Consider the following 12,428-nt stretch of genomic DNA (forward strand, 5'->3'; position numbering starts at 1 on the left):
GATGAGTTCATATGTGCATTTGCCCCGTTGTTATGACCTGAAGACACTGTTTCCTGTAGTCATTTACCACCTCTGGCTTCTACACTCTGCTTTTTCCTCTACAATGATTCCTGAGCCTTTGTAGGAGTGAGTGTTATATAAGTATAGGCTAAGAATTCTGCAGTCCCTTATTCTATGCATGTTGGCTAGTTGTTGGTCTCCGTGCTGATCATTATCTTCTGGAAATAGAAGCTTCTCTGATGAAGTTTGAGAGATGTTGTTAATATTCTTATCCCATCCTTTGGTGTCACCCTATACCCTGACATAAAAGCCTGTTCTTAAGGGGAAAATCCTCCCATTTCTCTCTCTTCTCTCTTCTCTCTTCTGCTTTCCTCTTACAAGGTAAGCACCTCTTGAACCCCTTGCCTCTCTCTCTCTCTCTCTCTCTCTCTCTCTCTCTCTATATATATATATATATATATATATATATATATATATATATATATATATATATCCCTGTCTCTTTCTCTCTCTCTCTCTCTCTCTACCCTCCCCACTTTGTCTCCTTCTTTCTGTCTTTCTGCCTCATCATCTCTCCATTATAATAAACCAGTTCCACAATTTCTAACGTTGGCGCCAAATGTGGGGCTGTCAAACTGATACGCCCTAGTCATCAAACATCATCAGATCTGAGAAGGATAAATTTAAGAAGTGAGACAGCTCTCCTCTACATAGGCAGCAATCTAAAGTCTTTCTGTTATCATTGGGGGCTTGAACAGAAGACCAAAAGACAGCACTTGTCCAGCTGACAGGCCTAGAAGATCTGACAGATATTTTTGTGGAGTAGAAATTTGGGAGGATTGACCTTCCTGTCTCAATAGAGGGAATAATTGAGCTCCATTGCTCTAGTCATTCATAGTCTAGATAGAATCTCAGCTTGTTGCTGCATGGTTGGCCTTCTCATAAGCTTCCAGGTGAAGGTTCTGTGGCCACCCATCTTCTTGGAAAAGTTATAGAATGCTGTTGCCAGGAGCTGGCATGTCTCTTTACCATAAAAAGCTTTTATATTAAATGTCATATTCTCAGATCTCTACAGATGTCTGAGGACTGGGGGGAACAAAATCTGTTAGACATATTTATAACTTTGAGAGCACATATATGACTTAAATCTGAATATATAGGTTTCTCAGTTATCAAGAAATAATTATTTCTTAAGCTGTCTCCTGAGAAGGCAAAGAAGAGTGACAGGGAAAGATCCCAAGGCCAAGTTGAGAACAGGAGAAAAGGAGCTTGTGAGTCAGGGTGCAGCCCAACTCTGAGAAAGAGATCCTCTGAGAAAAGGAGAAAGACCCTCTTGGTGGATATGTCAGGGTTTTCATCCCTAAGCTGGTCCTCCAGCCTGACCTGGGAACAGGGAGCACAGGACGATGTATTCTCCATCGCTGCTTCAAGCTGAACTGGGGTGCAGGTGTGGAGGAGAGGGGTGTTTGTCAGAAGAATGTGGTTGTCTGACCAGGCTGTAGAGGTCAGGGGACAAATACGTTTGGCTATGTTCCACATCTCATAGACAAGAGTCTCTGTTGGCACCCATGGCGAGGAAAGTACTGTGGGTTTCATAACTGCTCCTTTGATGTTTCTGCCAGCTTGCAGGAATATAGACTAGAGATGGGAGTTAAAATTTATGAACTTATTTGGAACCTCTTGGCCCATGGTCCTAGTAATTGGGAAAAGGAAAACCAGGAGGGACAGAAATATATAAAAGGACATAAAAGTTTAAGATAAATTAGCATTATCAATCAGTATCGAAATCCAAAGTGTAGAAAATCAGTTAATGAACAACCAAGGAAATTTTTAAATCCTTTTAAAATCCTGAGCTTGTTATCCAAAGTGTATGAGAATTGAATTAATGTGAAAATCTGAAATTTAAAATCTTAAGTATTACTGCTGCTATCCTACCCCAGCACAAGAGCATGTTGTCTCGGCACCACCTGAATGGCTGTGGGAGGCTGTGGAGGAAGGAATGCCAGGTTGCATTGAATTTCCCTCTGCCCAGACAGCTGGAGGAGAGAGCCTGAGAGTACCAACCACCCTGGCCACACTGCCCCTGGAAAAGATGGTGATGAGGTCGTATGACCTGTCTGTTCTGACCTTAGCCAAGATGGTGGCTGGACCACTTTGTTGCCCTAATTTAAGATGATGCTGCCTGATCATGTGATCGCCCCCTTTCAAACATGGCACCTGACCACTTGTTCATGTCCCTGGTAACAGCAGCCGCCCCACAGGAAAGGCAAGCTGCTGGAGAAGGGAGGGACCTGGCCTGAATGGTGGCAGTGGTTGCAGCAGCAGAAATACAGTCAAGTGAACATATATTTCTGTGGCTAGTCCACCATCCGTTTTGCTTGGCCACCTATGGGGCAGGGCTCCAAGCGGTGGCAGAGCAGCCAATGGAGTGGATCAGGGCCACATACCAAAGTCCACAGGTCCTGGCAACAGGGTTATGCAGTGGAGAGAAAGGATTTGAGGTAGAATTACAGACAAGAATAGGAATTAGAGGCAAGGGGTATGCATGCCATGTAAAAGAACCCAGTGACATGGGTGATATAATTGAGCATAGGGGGGTGGGCAATGGGAAGGGGCCTGGGATAGGGGTAGGTGCATCTTTCCGCAATGAGTTATAACGGAGCAAGCTGCTCAGCGGACCATTGTCCAAAAAGCCTGGGCAGTGGGCAGGAACCCAAATGAGGCATAGCATCTCTATACACCATTGCATAGGAATGGGGGCCTGAGGGCTATGAGCCCAACAGACAGACAGTAAGAGAGACGAGGCTGACCTCCAGCATCCCAGATAGTCAGTCGAAATGAAACAACTCAGGATAGCTAATGGACTGTTGTCACAATAGCTATGGGCCATGGAATAAAGGCTGCACTGCCTCCTGTGCCATGGCATGGGGGCAGGAGCCAAGGGTTATCAGCCAGACAGAATAATCTGTAGTTATAATGCTAAGTCTTAGACGTTAGTTAAATACTATGTAATTTAAAAGATAATAGTAGTAGATTCTCTTTGGATCTTTGATTTGTCTAGCCATAGGTTCTTAGCTCAATAACTATATCAGACATGGCTTTAATCTTGTGGAGTGGGACTTTAATCTTGTAAAATATGGTTAAGTTCAATCAAAAGTTGATTGTTTCCTCCCATGATGTTTGTGCCACTATTGCACCAGTGGATATGCCTTGTTGTAGCTAGAGTTTTCCTGCCTGGCCCACAGTCAGGACAAATCTCTCTCACCTGCCAGTCCCACAGCCGCTCAAATCCAACCAAGTAAACACAGAGACTTATATTGCTTACAAACTGTATGGCCGTGGCAGGCTTCTTATTAACTGTTCTTACATCTTAAATTAATCCATTTCTATAAATCTATACCTTGCCACGTGGCTCGTGGCTTACCAATGTCTTCACATGCTGCTTGTCATGGCAGAGGCTGGCAGTGTTCTTCCCGCCTTCCTGTTCTCTCAATTCTCGTCTCTGTTAGTCCTGCCTATACTTCCTGCCTGGCCACTGGCCAATCAGTGTTTTATTTATTGACCAATCAGAGCACATACATCCCACAGCACTTCCCCTTTTTTTCTTTCTTTCTTTCTTTTTTTTTTGAAAAAAGGAAGGTTTTAACTTTTACACATCTCCAAAGTCTGCTTGGTATATTTGGGAATTTGGATGTAGCTTCTCTTACTACTTCCTGCTGGAGGGGGGCGCTGTATCTTATGGGGACACATTGAAAATTTTAGGATTATGGAGTAGTCCGTGAGGGTGTATCATCTGAGCCAGTTGCCTTGAAACAGTTCTGGATATTGGATCGTCTGGGCCATGGTGTCATTGGAGAATTTTCAGGGGGTCTTGGCTGCTCAAACCTGATATATCTTAATCTGGAACAAATCCATAGCCTCTGGCTTTCTGTGGAAACAAAAGCAGAGCCTCCTTTCCAAAGCAACATATCCTTACATCCAAATTTTGAAGTCAAGGTACCTTTAAAATATCCATATTGGTTTAACTCAACATCTTTTACGATCAAATGTTTTTCTTCAGTTATGAATATCAAAGAGAACATAATCCAGATTCTCTGCATGGTAGCCATCTCTCCATGGCTTATTTTTTATATTACTTTTAGCCTATTGCTTTAAACTGCAGCATTCTGAGACTGAAAGGGTGTTGTGACTGCTCACTCCACCCACTTCAGCTTCCCAACATGGCAGTGGTACATTTTCCACCAGCTCTGGGAGCCATCAACTCTCAGAAATAGTGGGTCAATGTTTCTATCAAAGCAGCGTGTAGTCCAGAAACCTCTTTTTTTGTTTTGTACTAGCAAAGGCTAATTCCACCACACAGCTTAATGTGCCACTTGCAGAGGCCTCATTCCCGCCATACTGCAGATTGAGCACACACACCAGGAACCCGCCATAGTAGCTCAAACACGCAGACTGCCCCTAACTTGAAAGAGACAACTAGGAACTGTTTTTAGCTCCATTTTAGAATCTTTTTACCCAGGTTTTAGGTGGAAACTCTTGCCAACACGCTGGGTGCCATTTGTAGCTAGAGTTTTACTGCCTGACCCACAGTCAGGACAAATCTCTCTCACCCACCAGTCCCACAGTTGCTCAGACCCAACCAAGTAAACACAGAGACTTATATTGCTTACAAACTGTATGCCCATGGCACGCTTCTTGCTAACTGTTCTTATATCTTAAATTAATCCATTTCTATAAATCTATACCTTGCCATGTGGCTCGTGGCTTACCAGCATCTTCACATGCTCCTTGTCATGGCGGCAGCTGGCAGTGTCTCCTCCCGCCTTCCTGTTCTCTCAATTCTCATCTCTGTTAGTCCTGCCTATACTTCCTGCCTGGCCACTGGCCAATCAATATTTTATTTGTTGACCAATCAGAGCACATACAGACCATCCAACAGCACCTTGTTATGAGTTCTTACTGTAGCTTACAGAGCTAAAACCTAGGTAACACTGATGATTAATTTTCTCCTCCAGTAGCTTGCATAGCACCAACTAGCAATATGAAAGTGGGGATGATGTTTCCAGGTTATAAACAGTTTGATTTCTCCAAGTAAGTGATGTTCATTAATACAATCTTACCATCAAGTTCTGGGTGGTAAACAAGATCACTGGGAAAGCTTGCAATGTTTTTTGAGTATATGGGACTTCACTCACTAACAACTCTAAAATCCCAGTAATGGGAATTTTGTTTGTTATATTGTGGTGTCAGGCAGAGGCATTGGTGGATTTTTTTGGCTCTTTGTATGTATGTATACCGATATATTTTAGGAAGTTCTTACAGGGGTAGGTTTCTGTATGGATTATTTAACTCTTTAGGGCTATTTTCCCCCTTTTTATTAAAGGCACGAGAAATAATCATCTTTTTGAGCACAAAGAAGATCCACAAGGCTCCATGAAATAGCCAACATTTCATGAATTTTTTTGTTTATTTGTTTTGTTTTATTTCTTCCAAGAACTGACTGATTCCTTGTACTGAAAATGCAGTACCTGGTTCTGCAGTTGAAGAGAAAAATGTATTTGGTAATTGAAGATTATGGGATGTGACAGATTCTTGCTGCATGCTGTGGTCTAGAAGACATAATTCTAGTACTCAGAAAATGAATTCACACAAATTTGCAGGAAAAATACAAACTATAGGAAGAAGCCTTTCAACCCAGGAAGAATTAAGCTACTTTATTTTTAGTGTCTTTTAGCACACCATCTTACATTTTGGCAAAACATTGTTTTTAATTGAAGAAGTATGCAGATTGTCTGGTGTTTTTGCTTAGAAATCTTACTTACCTGTCACGATCGCTGATAATCGTTGAGTACAAAAGTAATTCATCTCCTGCATTTATTTTTCATTCTGCATTCTAACTTGTTACCTGAGAGAATCACTAAGAAATTATTTCAAATTTAGTATTTTAGCATTGTGTCTCCATACAAAGCTCAGTTCAAATATTAACTGGTATTTATTTCCTCTCATAATCCTAGAGTATTCTCTTTTTACTATATACAAATTGTTAGATACAGAGTTTCCAGTATCACTCATACGTAGTTTATCAGATCTTGTTCTAATAAATCTTATTACATCTTGTTCTCATAATGTTTGAACAAATGTATGCCTCTTTTACAAATGATGATGTACCTTCCAAATGGCTATGGGGTGTGCTCCATTTCTATGTTTTATTTTAGGATTCTTGACAGTCTGTGTGTATAATGTCCCCAGTAGAACTTTCCAAATATGCTTGTTTTAATCCTTATTTTGATTTTCAATTTTATATTTTCATAATACACACATACACCTAGAACATATACACACTTTTATGCATATGTATGTTTATGTTTATAGAAATAAATCAAAACTTTAAATATACATATACATAATCTAGTGATTTATTAATATTTCAGTTACAATTTAACTCATTTTAAATTGACAGTGTAGAAACTAAAGAAATAAAGACTAATTCCATGTGCATTCATAATGCATAAGACTAGTGTAGTACTTAGTATGCAAAAGTTGGTGCCATGAAAAATCATCAAAGAATACATGATAAATCTACTGTGAAAATGGAAAAAATTGAAGCACAATAAAATGAAATTACTTCCTCAAGGATATACAGTCTGGATTTTGGCTGGTCATGTGATCCTAATACATTATCAATAGCTATAATATTAGCTTTTAGTACAAATGCTAGATTAATTAAGGACTTACATAGTGTTGCATTCATAGTACTAATGCTGGCCATCATCTGTTAGGATTACTCTCCAGTGACAGGAATAGAATGTTACTATTGGAGGACTTTTGGCTTCAGTATTCTCAGTCTTTCACTGGTCACTTCCTAACTCCCAGACTTTTAAATGTGTCAATTTGGTTGAACAATAATGTTTAGTAAGAAAAGGTAAAATATTATGTAAATGAAAATTGATTAATTAAAGAAAGTAGTAACAACAGGACAGGAAGAATAAAGCCAGAAATCAAAGAAATGGAGTAGGCAATGTGATAAGGGGCCACTAGAAACAGAAGGGTTCTGGAAATGTCACTGGACACTTGCTTAATATACTCTTCTAATATTCCTTATGTGCTCATAAATCTATCACTTTAATGTGCAAAATCAATGCTTTGTTTTCGGATTTGAATTTCTGCCTCACCTCCTGAGTGTTTCATATGTGTTTTATCTCAGTGTAGTATATTTCAATACACTCACAATTTTTTTTGAGACTCTGTGAATAGGTGAGTAATGTGTCCTGTAGTTGGAAGATTTCCTGTGTCCCTACCTGCTGGCAGTTGGGACAACACCGATTTATTTCAAAGAGAAAGATTTGCCTTTACAGTGTGTGGGCTTGAGCTACAGCATGACAGGTTCCTGCTGAGTTACACAGAGGTTTCTCCAAGCTTGCTGTGCACTGCATGGTGGATTTAGCTTTTACTAGGAAAAAAAAGAAAGAGAGAAAGAAAGAAAAAAAGAAGAAAGAAAGAAAGAAAGAAAGAAAGAAAGAAAGAAAGAAAGAAAAGGTTTTCGGGCTACATGTACTGGATGGAGGCTAGACCCAGTGCCTCCCATAGTCTGAGGGTGAGCATTGTTCCCCCAAAGCTGGTGGTAAACATAGTTCCACCATATTGGAAAACTGAGGTAGGCAGAGACAGCAGCTAAAGCTGCTATTTTAGTCCTATTAATGCTGCAGTTTAAAGCAATAGTGTCACAGTAAAACAAATTCAGATAAAATAAACCTCTAAATGGTTTACAATATGTGTAAAATTATACATAGGCTTAAAAGAGAGAGGAAAAGGAATAAGCCATGTAAAGGTGGATATTACATAGAGAGTCTAGATTATATTGTCTTTGGGATTTTTAACTACAGAGAGATATTTGATTGTAAAAGCTGCTGAATTAAATCAATATGCATATTTTAAAGATATCTTGACTTCCAAATTTATGTCTAAGGATGCATTGCTTTGGAAAAGAGGTTCTGCTTTTGTTTCAACAGAATATGAGAACCTGTGGATTGCTTCCAGCCAATATGGTTTGACCAGCCAAGACCCCCGAGAAAGGTCTGCAATGATACCATGGCCCAGATCATTCAACATCCAAAATCAACTTCAAGGCAACTAACTCAGAGTACAGCATCACAGACTACTCCAGTCAGGACTTGACAGTAATCCTACAATTTTCTTTGTGTCCCCATAAGAATACAATGCCCTTTATCAACAGGAAGTAGCCTAGAAAACTATGCCCACATTCCCCAAAAAAATGGATTATGGATGTTTTTCTTTATTTAGTTTCTTAGTTACAAATTGTTATTGGTCATAGTCAATATCTTTCTAAAAGAAGAAAAGGGGAAATATGATATGGAAATATAGGGTATAGATATGATAGAATAAAAGGATAGATTATTGAATCTACTTTTAAAGAGCAGCAACTTGTTTAAAAATGTTTTACATTGCTATGGATTTTAGTTTATTGACATAAATTTAAAGTTAATTTTGTTATATTGCATATAGACATTTCTACTCTTGTTTAAGGTATGTTTGTGCACCTCATTAGAAATTGTAATGTATAATTAAGAAATACAGATTAATAATTAGTCATCTATGATAATGAAACTTACAGTCATGTTAGTTAAGTTTTCTAGATATAGATGTATTTCAGATAGGTAATCTTCAAACACTTCAAAGACCTACAGAATATGGCATTTAAAATGTTTTAAGTACTTTGACTTTCTGGGTATTGAGACATGTATACTCCTGGAAGCACCAATACACTTCAGAGAAGATAATGGGCATTGAAGAAACTCATTATGGAGTTTGCTTTCTTTGTGGCAAAAGTTAGCCACTGGACAAAAAAGTGTCCTTGTGTCAACTGCTTGATAATATGTTGTATAAACTGGACATGCAGGACCCACAGGAAAGTGACCACTGAACTTTGCAAGGTGAGATGGTCCTTCAGGTTTCTCCTTTGCTGAAGAAACTGCCAGACATTCTACAGGACAGAGAGAAAAATGACTGAGAGACTATGCCTATTGGCTAAAGATGGATGCCCCAATGTTGCAGAGCAACTTTGGGTGACTATCCAGGCAGCCAGCTGTCTCTGTCATTCTAGATTTTGGAAGTTGCTTACAATGCTCTTCCTGTTTATTTAGATAATATTATATCCTTCTGAGGTCTTTGATGTAGTTGAAGACTAGATATTTATAATTTTCCTTGGTTATGATAAAAGATAAGTTTGACATAAAACCTTAGACTCACAAATATAGGATAAATAGAATATTTTCTTTGAATTTGCAAAATACAAATAGACTAGCTATTGTAACTGTAATTCTTGCTTGATAACTGTTCTGTTATATGTAATTTTACTATGTTAGAGTTAAAACCTTCCTTTTTGTTTTGACAGAAAAGGGGAAATGCTGTGGGATAATGCCCTGGTATGCTGGTTTACTAAAATGTCGACTGACCAGTAGCCAGGCAGGAAGTGTAGGTGGGATAAGTAGACATGAAAAATTCTAGGAAGAGGAAGGCTGAGTCAGGAGTTGCCAGCCAGACACAGAGGAAGCAAGATGTGAAGATAGAACTGAGAAAAGGTACCAAGCCACATGGCTAAACATAAATAAGGGCTATAGGTTAATTTAAGTGTAAAAGCTGGTCAGTAATAAACTTGAGCTAAAGTCCATACAGTTCGTAAATAATATAAGCCTCTGTGTGTTTACTTGGGTCTGAGTGGCTGCAGGACTGGTTGTTGAGAGAGGTTTGTCCTGACTCTGGCCTAGACAGAACACAGGAAAGTTTCCAGTAACAGCTTCCTTTTGGAACAGTTGTATAGTACTATACGAGATGCTTATGGTTCTGGTTATTAATAAATCCTTAAGATCACCCTCATCACTAGTGATGAATGCCTTTTTTCCTAGCACTTGGGAGGCAAAGGCAGGTAGATCCCTTTGTTTCAGGTCAGCCATGTCTATAGAGTGAGTTCCAAGAAAACCAGGGCTACACAGAGAAACCTTGTCTCAGAAAAAATTATACTCATTAAAGAAAGGGATCAAATTTTATAAATGCCATTATTTTTGCCTATTGATCTCAAAAGAAAATAAGACTGAAAAATGTGCTGTATATATCGTGGTTAATGCTACATTAGTAACTTTACATAATCAGACAACAAAAATTACTCTCTTTTTTTTTTGCCTAAATTTTCTGGCTAGGTTTTGCTTATGAGGATTTCAATCACAACCTTGGAGAGAGAGAGAATGAAAGCCAAGACATCAATACATTAGGATGGATACCCATAACAATGAGTAAAGACCCTACAACCATCAAGTGATAATACTTCAGTTTGACCAGACTCCATTGAGTCACTGTACTGTGAAAACTCCCTCAAAGACTAGCACACCATTTGACAGGCATGCCCTTTGAAATAGTGAGAGCAATTGAATTTTAAGACTGCCCTCATATAACTTCTCCATGAACCGTTGTCCTCCTTAGTGGTGGAATACAACAGGCTGACTGTCTTAGTGATGAGAGTCCTTCACTTTGTCATGACTGTAGATGTATGAGTTATGAATTTGATGGCTAAAATCTTCACTGATGTGAATCAAATCTCTAGAAGAATGTATCTGAGACAATTAGATCAGTTACTACCAGCAATTACCTTTAAGTCATTATTGCCCTTTTTTCTTGTGGTTTTTAGTAGGTTATAGTTATGTATGAACAAAGTATTTCTTCTCAATGATGTAATCACATTTCTCTTGGAAAATAATAGAAACTAGATGACAAGGAATTTTCTCTTCTGTTGTGATGCACAAATCATTCTAAATGAGGATGTAGGAACTGACCGTTCTATCAGGAAACCCTGACTTAAGGGGTATCTATTATACACTTTGTCACCTTAACTGGAGCATAGGTAGAACTGACAAGAGTCTCACTCATATCTGTTTCAAAAATATGTTTTGCATGAACAAATGAAGGAATCAAATTAATTATATGGATAATTTAAAGTTGACATCCTGATGTCTTAAAAGTTTATTGAACAATTTCAAATCAAACTTATTTGAGAGTATTACATAAAAATTAAATACATACTTCATGATTGATATTCTAAAAGAAAACTAGAGATTCCATAGAAAAATAAATTTATAAAATATATTATCATGGTATATAAAGCTATAAAATGCTATTCATAAGAGAAATGTGTAACTTTGTGGTGTTATTTTATTTTTGCTCTAATAAATGAACCTTGCATTGGGTTCAGAGGAAAAAGCCAGCCACTATATTAAACATAGAAGCCAGGTAGTGGTAGCATATGCCTTTAATCCTAGCATTTGGTAGTTATTCATCCAGATCTCTGTGAGTTCAAGGTCACACTGGGAACAGAGCCATGTATGGTGGCACACACCTTTAATCCAGGTGCTAGTTAACCATAAAGGTCTGGAGGTCTGTACAGACAGACAGGAAGTGATAGAGCTGGGCAGAAAGAGGAAAGTGATGTAGCTGAATGGAGAGAGTAAGATGGTGAGGTACAGAAAGGTATATAGGCATAAATAGACAGCTCTCTTGGGCTTAGGATATTATAGCGAGAAGAATGTGGCTGGCTTCTTTCTACTTCTCTGATCTCTCAGTTTTTACCCCAATGTCTGGCTCCAGGTTTTTTATTACTAAGATTGTTTAGCAATTCATCTTACGTAGCTTGGTTATATGAATAAAAGCTTATAAGGTAGAAATAATAAAAATGCTCTCATATGACTATATCATTGCTCAAAGATAATATAAAAGTCAGAGAAAAATCTTTTTTTTTTTTTTTGGTTTTTTGAGACAGGGTTTCTCTGTGTAGTTTTGGTGCCTGTCCTGGATCTTACTCTGTAGACCAGGCTGACCTCGAACTCACAGCAATCCACCTGGCTCTGCCTTCTAAGTGCTGGGATTAAAGGTATGCACCAACGCGGCCTGGCTGCCAAAGAAAATTATAAAAATATTTCTACTAGTGTTTATGTATAAAACATTTGTATTTTTTCTAATTTTTATTAAATAATTAATATTGACACATTATTTTTTTCAAAAACCTCAACAGGGAAAACAAAATTTTCTCATTTAATTTTTTAAAATCCAAAGCAAAGATTTTTATAGTCTAATATTAATTATGCTACAAGAATAATTGACAATTTTAAAACATCATTTCAGTTATTCCAGAAGTTAATGAAAATGCATGCTAAATTTGAATTTCTAACAATGTTTTACCACTCTTGATTAATTAATTTATATATGTGTTCCTGTGTGTATACATATGTATACAAGTAAATATATATACATATACAAGTATATATGCCATTTATTTGTCCTAATTATAGGTTGTATTCCTCCTAAAATCAGTTAGGTCTGTACAGAAGGTTTGCACCTTGAGCTGGTCAAATAAAGCAAGTGAA

Source organism: Peromyscus californicus, unplaced genomic scaffold, assembly GCF_007827085.1.
Source record: "Peromyscus californicus insignis strain IS unplaced genomic scaffold, ASM782708v3 Scaffold_5__1_contigs__length_169319896, whole genome shotgun sequence".
In the NCBI taxonomy this organism is placed as follows: domain Eukaryota; kingdom Metazoa; phylum Chordata; class Mammalia; order Rodentia; family Cricetidae; genus Peromyscus; species Peromyscus californicus.